Genomic DNA, 10,143 nt, shown 5'->3' with positions numbered 1-10,143 from the left:
TTTAGGAATCATAGTCTAAAAAATAAATAATTCCTAGATCCTTTTGGCATTACCCTATATGTAAAAATACTCTCATCTCCAAGAAAAAGAGATTAGATTGTTGCCCTCTTTATTGTGATCCACCATCTCTACACTAGTGAAGAGCCAGTGTAATGTAGCAGTTTGAGCACTGAACTATGGCTTTGAAGACCAGGATTCAGTTCCCTGCTTGGCCACAGAAAACCACTGTGTGTGAGACCTTGGAAAAGCCATACACTCTTAGCCTTAGATTTCAAAATAGTCAAATATTCTCTATACCTTGTCTCAAAGATTTACTAAAATGGAGAATGTCATCATGAAATAGAGTAAATATAAGACTTGAAAATACAGCTATGAAGGAATTTGATAAAATTTTCAAATGTAGAGATAGTCAGAATTATCCACACCATATGATTTCTGAGTTCTATATATAAAAACTTGGCACTGAAGAAAGCTGATAGGAAGAAAATCAACTTATTAGAAGCTTGGTGCTGGAAGAGAGTTCTAAGATATCTAGTTCTATAAAGAAAAATGAATGGGTTCTAAAATAAATCATACCTGGACCTTCATTGGAAGCCAAGATGATTAAACTGTCATACTTTGAACTTGTAAAGAAATAACACGACTTAATGGAAAATATGATTATGTTTGGTAAGTAGGGGCAGTAAGAGAATAGGAAAACAGGTAGATTGATTCAATCAAGGAAGTCACAGTTCCAAATTAACAAAATCTGATCAGGGCTGTTGCTCACCAAGGGACTTGGAGATCTTCCAAACAAATAACTACATCTGGTGTAATGTGCAAAACTGAGCAGAGGGAGTAAGACTTGGACAGATTTCCAGTAGTATAGATGTTTCATGGGTTAAACCCTTGTGAACTGATGACCTGAAGGTTGCTGGTTCAAATCTGCTTCCGTTTATCAGCTCTAGCTTGTGGGGACATGAGAGAAGCCTCCAAATAACACAGCCGAGCATCCCCTGGGCAATATCTCTGTAGACGGCCAATTCTCTCACACCAGAAGCGACTTGCAGTATGTTCTCAAGTCGCTTCTCACACAATAAGTGTGAGAGGCTCTCCAGAACAAAGTATACTATCCCAAATCTTACCCAAATTAATCCACTGCTTGCTAGTATCACGAGAAGTGGGGAAACATAGTGACACCTCCATTTGAGGAAGTCTGAGGCCAAAGTTGGTTCAATCAATCCAACAAACTGGAGAAAAGTTAAAGTACCAAGCATGCAATTTGACACTCTGCCTCATAGCTGTACTTACGGTACATGACACAATCACTTCTAAATGTGTCCACATAGCATAGGCAACGTTAAGATCTACCTCTCCATCTAATTTGTTATTTATGAAACATGAGGGCACGACGAATCCAGGAGCAATAAATAAATGTAATGCTAATACAGGAGAATGCTTACAGGGCAGCTTTGAGTCAGCATTGCACGCCAGAGCTCTGTAAAAGGGGAACAAGGTTGCTATGGGCCATCTCAGCTTATAATGTAAAGCTGTCATCTGCCATGTTAATACAGTTGATGAGGATGTGGTTGCAATTTTCCCAGCAGCATCCAAGGGAAGAAATGCTCCTGCAAAAGGGGCAGGGAAGCTCTTGACCAAATGGAGGGATTTTTTTCTGAAAAAGCAGTCATAATTAGAATACGTTGCTACTGCAGCCTTGATGGCAAGATTGTACAGAATTAAGATACCTTTTTACACTTACAATTACACACACACACACACACACACACAAGAGATCAGTGGCTGAAGGCTGGGAAGGTAGGAAATGTACTGTAGGCTGTAATAATTGCTGGCTGCCCTGGGAAAAGGCTTCAAGGCCAGAGCAGTCACGGTTCCATGCAAGCACATCCTCTAATTATTGAAAAACCTGTGTAGAGTCTCAATGTTAATCAGTCTCTCAGAGACTTCAGCATTATGTGGTTAGTGCAGATTTATGGCAGTTTTCTTTTTGGGTTATTAAAAGTGATATTTCACAAGGAAGGATCTTTCTCCAGACAACTGTAAAAATGCAAAGTTTCACTCATAAAAGAAAACTGCGGGATTATTCTGAGATGATTCCACTGAGAAACCAAACAAGGAAGATAAAACACATCAAAGGCAGGAGGTGGGGTGAGGATGGGGGAGGAAGAATGGAAAGAGGGGGAAAATTAAGGGGAGACTCAACAGTTGGCCTGTAGATTCAAGAGGTTATAGCGTAATTAATTTCAGCACTTGTTGCAATTACAGAAATAAACATAGCATTCATGAACACAGCATGATGATTTATGCATAATTATTAAGAGAAACAAATTGAAATGTTTGTATGAACTTACAACTGAAGTGAGTTGCATTGATAAGAAGTCACATTTTTTTAAAAAGATGAATTTTGGAAGTTATGTTATACTGCCCAACTTCGCTGGTTTTATGCTTATAGTCATGTTAATTCTGCAGACTGAGTGGATGCATAATTACAGCCAGAGACAGATTATTTCTTTATTAGGTTAATAGCTAAAATTGAACCAGGAGCAAACTATCAGTCTCCTGATAGCTAGGGATCTCTAGAGCATTTGAAATGGGACATTCGTCTGAGCTTTGAGAAGGCAATAGCTCTTCTGTCTAAGAAAAATTGGAGAGAGCAATGACAGAAGTACAAGTTTTTGGAATTTTAATGTAACAAGATAGAGAGAGTTGAGAATTTCTGGTAGATATTAATGTGAAATTGTTAGGAGGGGAAACAACCTAAGGGGAAGTAGAATGGCACAGACTTCTTTGTGAAATCTAATGCAGACTATGCTGTTTGCTTATAGGAGTTTCTTTGACTTTGCTTTGCTCGGCTTGTATAATTCAAGCAAATATTACAAAGACTCCAGTCTTCTTTCATTTGCAAGAAGCCACAAGCACAGTCCTATAATGCCTACTGTGAACAAAGACCACTGAGTTTAATGGGATGTACTCCCAAGTAAATGGGTATATGACCGCATCATTAATTTAGAACTTCTTCCTGCTCAAGAAATTGGGGGCAGGCATGTAACTTTAATAAAAAAGCCAGCTAGGCATGTGATTTGAGCATTGGGCTACAACTCTGGGGGTCAAGGTTCAAACCTCAATGAGTTTGGACAAGTCACATTCTCTCAGCCTCTAAAGAGGACAAAGGTAACCCCCTTTGAATAAATATTGCAAAAGAACCCAACTTATGGTAGAATGAACATCTATCAGAACTGACTTATGGTACACAACAACAGTACATCAATCTCTTCAAAAACAGACTGAGTGTGATTACTGCTATGTATATTGGTGCATGGGTAGAAAGACAAAATAACTTATCTATGGGCATAAAGAGAGATGTAAGGGAATCCTTTATCCTCTTTGGGACTAACTGAAGGTCCTTCTAGACATGCCCTATATCCCAGGATCTGATACCAAGTTTTCTGTTTGTCCCAGATTATCTGGCAGTGAGGACTCATACAATCTAGTTTAAAGCAGAAAACCTGGGATTACATCCTGGGATATAGGACTTGTCTGGAAGGGCCCTGAGATCAAGATTTTTTTTAGTATAGGCTTTCATGGTGTGTCTGATTACCTGGACCAACGTACCCAAAGCTTATCCAAAATCATTTTTTCCAATTAATTGCAAAGGTACTATCTATTTATTTATTTATACTGAAACAGATTAACCTGACAACATATACTTAGCAATATATACAACTCCCAATAGCAGTGATAGCAAGAACACCCAACTGGCTGCAAAAACAAAGCCAATAGTTCTTCTAGGATTGTAGCTGTGTAGGTTTTCCCCCACTGACTCACGGAAAACCTCATCAGTAGCTATGAGGAGTAAGGATAATGGACATTTCAGTTCAACAGTATAGAGAGGATCAGGTTTTACTCATTCTATAATATGGAATAGTCACCACATGCAATCTGTTTGTATTAAATCTTTTTGAAGGAACTATTCAACATGCCCTAAACAGTTTGGGCCCAGACTATTTGACAACCCGCATCCCTGTTTACAAACCCTGTGATAAGCGGAGGGGGCCCTCCTCTCGATCCCACCTCTGTCTCAAGAACGAGAGAGAGAGAGAGAGAGAGAGAGAGAGAGAGAGAGAGAGAGAGAGAGAGAGAGAGAGGGAGAGAGGAGAGAAAGAGAGCCTTCCTGTGGTCACACCTTCCCTCTAGAACACCCTCCCTAAAGAAATTAAAGAAGTCCCCTCACTCTTCCCCTTCAAGAAAGAATTAAAAACCTATTTCTGTTTGTTGGCTTGTGGAGATGAGGATGAACAGTTACCACTGATTCCATCTTGGTGGACAAAGCTGACAATGACTATTTTAATTTCGAATAGCCATATTTTTCACATCATTTACAGATTTTAACCATGAAATTGTACTATCTATGATGCCAGACTGACCAATTTTTATCTTTTAGCTAAAGTTGTTTAATTTGTTTTAATTGTATTTTTAAATGTTTGCAATTTGTTTTGTATATGGCATTGAATGTTTGCTTTTTTCGTTTATGCAAGCAGCCCTGAGTCCCATCAGCGAGAGAGAGCGGGTTAAAAAAAAAGTATTTATTTATTTATGACACATTTTCTTTAGAGTGAAAAAAGAGAGACTTCACAAAATAGCAGAAGTTCCGCAAACCATTTAAGACTGGTTTGAAATATATGAATTCTATCGGACACTGATAGTCTAACACTTCTGCTCCTTCCTCAACAAAATTGTGCAGTCAACTGTATAGAGTGAGAATCCACCAACTTTCGTGTCACAAAACAAAATTGAATGTGTTCTATCTAATATGATTATTATAGGTGAATTTTATTTAGAAAACAATGAAAAACCTGAGCAATCTATATTGTGGTTGCCATCAGTTTTATATCTCCCAATACTTTCTGAAATTAAAAGAAGACAACACAACAGAGAATATCCCCCTACCTCAGTTCTGAATTTGAAAGTCTTGCTTCGAAAGGATTCTAGGGGATTATAGGATAAAGAATATATGCTCTGACTCAAGTACATTGTCCCTTTCTGAGCTCAGTCAGAGAAGATAAAAGTCAACAGAGCTGTTATCTGTGTGTCCCCGGACTGTCACGCTGTTCTTTTAAAGCATTCCAATGAATATACCCAGTTTTGTCAACTTCAACTTTTAAATTGATTTTATTTTGTTTCAGATTTTCATTATATGATAATTTAGCTATAGTTGTTGAAGTATCTTCAGTTTGTGTTAGGAATTCCAAAATAATCCTTAGAGTTTTAAATCTTGTTTTAAAGTCTGCCCCTTGTTTTTATCAGTTGTCATATATTGTGCTTGAGTATTTCACTCTTGGGTATTTCAATTATATATGAATGCAAGAGCTTCACAGCAGCGAGTTTTCGTTTGCTATCTAGATATCTTTGTACATGAATGGAGCAACCTACATTTAACTTCAGAAGAGCAAGTGTTAAATCCTTAGTATTCAGAGTGTTCGTAAAGTCTATGCCTCTGGTTTGCTTGCTTGTATTTGATAATTGTTGCTTCATTGGTTCTTTGTGTTCTTCAAAAACAAAATTTAAATACGTTGTGTAGATGACTCGATCACACACTATAGCCTCCCTCACCATATGCTTTGCAGCAATGGTCAGTCTGAATTTTTGATTGATTCTCAGTAAATACAGTAGGCGCTAGAGCCAGTGTTAACCTATTTATAAAAGCAAATACCATATGGATTTCCACATGTATGGGATGGCCTGGGAAAACAGTGCTTTAATTACCTTGATGTTACATGGAACATCTGAAAATCTGCTACAGAAGAACACTTTGGAGAAGAGTGCTGAAGATAAAATGGTTATATAAATAATGGACACAAAAAACATAATAAAGTTCTTCTGAGCTTACAAACTGGAAGCTGCCTTGGGTCCCACTGTGTGACAAAGGCAAAATACAAATGCAATAAATAAATAAACTGATGACCAGATTGCCCCCCTCCTTGCATTTGTAAGCCACTTTTCTACTCACCAAGGTTTCCAAAATTATCTATGTAAATAAACATATGTTTTTATTTGTTTGTATTTTTGTTATCATGCCAGGCAAAAATAGCAGGAAGTATTTTAATCAAATTTATGGAAAGCATACACAAAATTCACACAGGATGGTTTGAGGGCACAAAAAATATTTTTCCCTTTTTTATCACATAATTTTGAGGGTACTTTTGTGAAGTTCTGCTTTAAAATATAGAATATGTGTTCTGTACTAAAATATAGATAGGGAATTATTGTGTCAATCATATAGAGAAATGTGACACGTCATTTGAATGATTTTGATGAGCTAGCATAATAATAATAATAATAATAATAATAATAATAATAATAATAATAATAATAATAATAATAATAATACAAAATCCAGCATATCTATCTTGTTTGCTGTGTCATACAATAATAATCTTTATTTCTTTTCCGCCCTATCTCCCCAAAGGGATTCAGGGCAGATTCCAACAAACAACAGCACACATTCAATGCCTTCAAAAAGTTATATCATTATAACTTTTTAAAAAAACATGTTTTTTAAATTATAACTTTAAAAATATTTTTGGGTTGCTGTGAGTTTTCCGGGCTGTATGGCTATGTTCCAGAAGCATTCTCTTCTGACGTTTCACAGTGGCTAATTACAACATTACACATGCCTCAGGCAGAAAATATTTTTTTTCTTCCACCCTGAACATTCCACAGATATATAAACTCCACTTGCCTAGTTTCCAACAGACCTCAGAGAAAATGCTTCTGAAATATGGCCCTACAGTCCGGAAAACCACAGCAACCCAGTGATTTCGGCCATGAAATCATATTTTTACCATATTATGTATAAAACAATGGAATAATTTTCTCCATATCTTGAGGGGAAGTCTGGAATGATCTGACTGAACATAAGGCTACATGGAATATATGAAATATATGAAATGGAAGAATCCTTGGAGGATATCCCATTTTTTCCATTCATACAGAGTTGTATCTTTGGCAGCTGATTTAACTTGCATTGCTCAAATATGTAAGGTGATAAACTGTGTGTGTATCATATAAAGGATCTATAAAAACAGCAGAGGCAATGTTGTGAAATAAGAATGCTTTGATAGAAATGTGAGGTCTCTATGAGAATCAGTTGAAACAATGACAATGTAATGTCTCTGTAAAAATGTGGCTAGAGACACTGCAAAAGTTTGTAAAACTATGGCTCCACAATGAGATGTTTATGTAAGGCAATGATCTCCTGGGGGTGTACAAATATATTAATAATGTTTGTAGCTAGAAAAATTATAAATTGCTTATTCTTCAATTGACAAATATCCTGAAACTCCAGAATTTAAGAGAGTTGATGTCAACCTGCATATAAAACAATACTGCTATTTACAAGCTTGGGAGCTCAGGTGAATGAAAAGGTGAACAGGAAGGAAATCTATCTAGATGAAAGTTGCCAAACTAACTGCAAAGGACTTTCCACGCCTCCATAAAGAGAAAAGAGTGGAGGAATCATACTTTTTATTGCATGGAGGTGGAAACTGACACAGTAACAGGACTGTTGCCAGGATGGACCGTACTGCACAATGTCATGCAATACCCATTGCCAATCCTTCATCTTATCGCATTGAAGCCATCTCCAGATCATGCCAGAGTCCCACGACTTACCACGTGTGAGTTCAGGTTCTTCTGTCATGGCACAGCGGGATGCAAGTAGCTGTGTCCTGTGATGCCAGTAGCTGTGCGATAGGAGTTGGCATAATACCAGTAAGCAGCTCCTATCCTACATCACAGGAACACCATGGGATAGTGGCTTGCATGTGATAATGTCTTTGTTTCATGTATACTAAAGGCAGGCTCAGAAATGATATTATTATTATTATTATTATTATTATTATTATTATTATTATTATTATTATTATTATTATGGTTAATTAGCAAACCTGCAGCTACTTGTGGAGAACCTCAAGATTTGCAGAAGATGCAGATTAAAAAAGCTTTTGGGGGAAAACTATCAAAGGAGGCAAAAGCAATAGTAAGCATCTCTGGGTACAGAATGCTGTCATGTGTCAGCTCACCACAGCCGCTCCTGAATGAACACACGAGACTCTCTGTGATATCACCAGAAACTTTTACTGTAGGAAACATGAACATCAAAAAAGCCAAGAATGGGAGGCTCCGGCCAACCATCCTTTATATACCCTCCCCCTCATTTGAAAAGTCTCTTCCCGCTCAGTAAAACCCCGCGCAAATTCCCCGCCAAGTCCAGCAGCCGTTTCTTCTCCGAGTCCTGAGCCGCAGGTGTCTTATCAATGTCAGTGACCCTGAAACTCAGAGCCACATACAGGCTCTAGTAGCAGGGTTCTGACATGGCGTCCTCCTCCCCTTCGTCCTGGAAGGAAAAGATTAAACACAACTATTGTTCTCCGCTGTCCAGAGTTCCTTTATACTTTTTTAACAGGCTGCAATGGAATACCGGGTGTACCTTTCCTAGGTCCTTGGGTAGCCTCAGCTCATAGGTCACTTCGTTTATTCTTTTTGCTACCCTGAACGGCCCTATATAGCGTGGAGCCAATTTTTTAGATGGGAACCCCAATTTCAGGTTTTTTGTGCTCAGCCAAACCAGATCCCCTTCGCCCAATTTGTCCCCCTCTCGGCGCCTACGATCTGCAAAGAGCTTGTACTTCTTTTGTGTTTCCCGCAATGCCTCCACCACGTTCTGCCACCCTTGCTTAATTTTGGCCGGCCATTCCTTGTCGGTCTGGCCCTCTCCTTCCTTCCACTCGGGTAGCCTGGGGAAAGGTGCCACCTCCTGTCCGTATACTATTTCGAATGGGGCACGACCTGTGGCCGAATGTACGGCCCCGTTAAAAGCCATCTCAGCAAACGGTAGAAGGTCCGCCCAATCATCCTGTCTATAATTGGTGTACATCCTCAAGAATTGGCACAGTGTTTGTTGGGTGCGTTCGACTCCCCCGTTGGTTGCGGGATGAAAAGCCGAGCTCAGGTTCCTTTCTGCTCCTAACAGCTGTAAGAATTTTCCCCAAAATTTTGCAGTAAATTGGACTCCCCGGTCGCTAATTATTTTGTCGGGACACCCATGTAGGCGATATACATGCTTCACATACAAATCAGCAAGTTTTTCAGCTGAGGGGAGTTTTGGCAGGGCCACAAAGTGTGCCTGTTTTGAGAATAGGTCCAATATTGTCCAAATGTATCTGTGGCCTCTGCTGGGGGGTAGTTCGCCTACAAAATCCATGGCCACGCATTCCCATGGCCTCATGGGCTCCACCACCTTCTGCAATAGCCCCTGGGGCTTCCCCGGTGGTGTTTTTCCCTCTGCACATAATTCACACTGCGTGACGTACCCCCTGGCGTCTTTCCTCATTCCAGGCCACCAGCATTGTTTGGCCAACAGTTTAATAGTCCTGGTGGGGCCTAGATGACCCGCACCCTTGTTATCGTGGCACTTCCTTAACATTTCTCGTCTTAAACATTCAGGAATATACAATTTCTTATTTACAAACACCAAATCCCCACACAATTCTCCCTTTTCTTTGTTAGTTTGTAACCATTTGTCCATTCCATACGCTCGCTTCAACTCTTCCTCCCATATTTCTCCTCCCCCCGTGGAAATGGCAGTACGTTTGTTTTCTTTGGCCGCTTGTGCTCGAGTTAGTACTGCCAGGCCCCACTGCTTATCTAGGAACAGGCTCCCTTCAGATTCCTGAATTCCTCCCCCGTGCTGAGGCATCCGAGAGAGAGCGTCAGCGAGTATGTTATGTTTCCCCTGGAAGAATCTGAGTCTGAAATCAAAACGGCTGAAATATTGGGCCCATCTAATTTGCTTCGCTGATAGTTTACGAGGGGATCTTAGATACTGTAAATTTCTATGATCAGTCCACACCTCAAACGGTGTTCCACTTCCTTCCAGAAAGTGTCTCCAGCACTCTAGTGCTTTTAGAATCGCTAAGGCTTCTCTCTCCCAAATCGGCCAGTTTTTTTCTGTATCGCTAAACTTTTTCGACAGATAGCCACATGGCTTCAGGTTCCCCCCCTCGTCTTTCTGCAGCAGAACTGCCCCATATGCCCGGTCTGACGCATCGCAATGTAATACAAAGGCCTTAGACATATCAGGGT

The sequence above is a fragment of the Anolis carolinensis genome, chromosome 5, assembly GCF_035594765.1.
Source record: "Anolis carolinensis isolate JA03-04 chromosome 5, rAnoCar3.1.pri, whole genome shotgun sequence".
In the NCBI taxonomy this organism is placed as follows: Eukaryota; Metazoa; Chordata; class Lepidosauria; order Squamata; family Dactyloidae; genus Anolis; species Anolis carolinensis.
The sequence above is the reverse complement of the archived record's forward strand: the minus strand, read 5'-3'. Positions refer to the sequence as shown.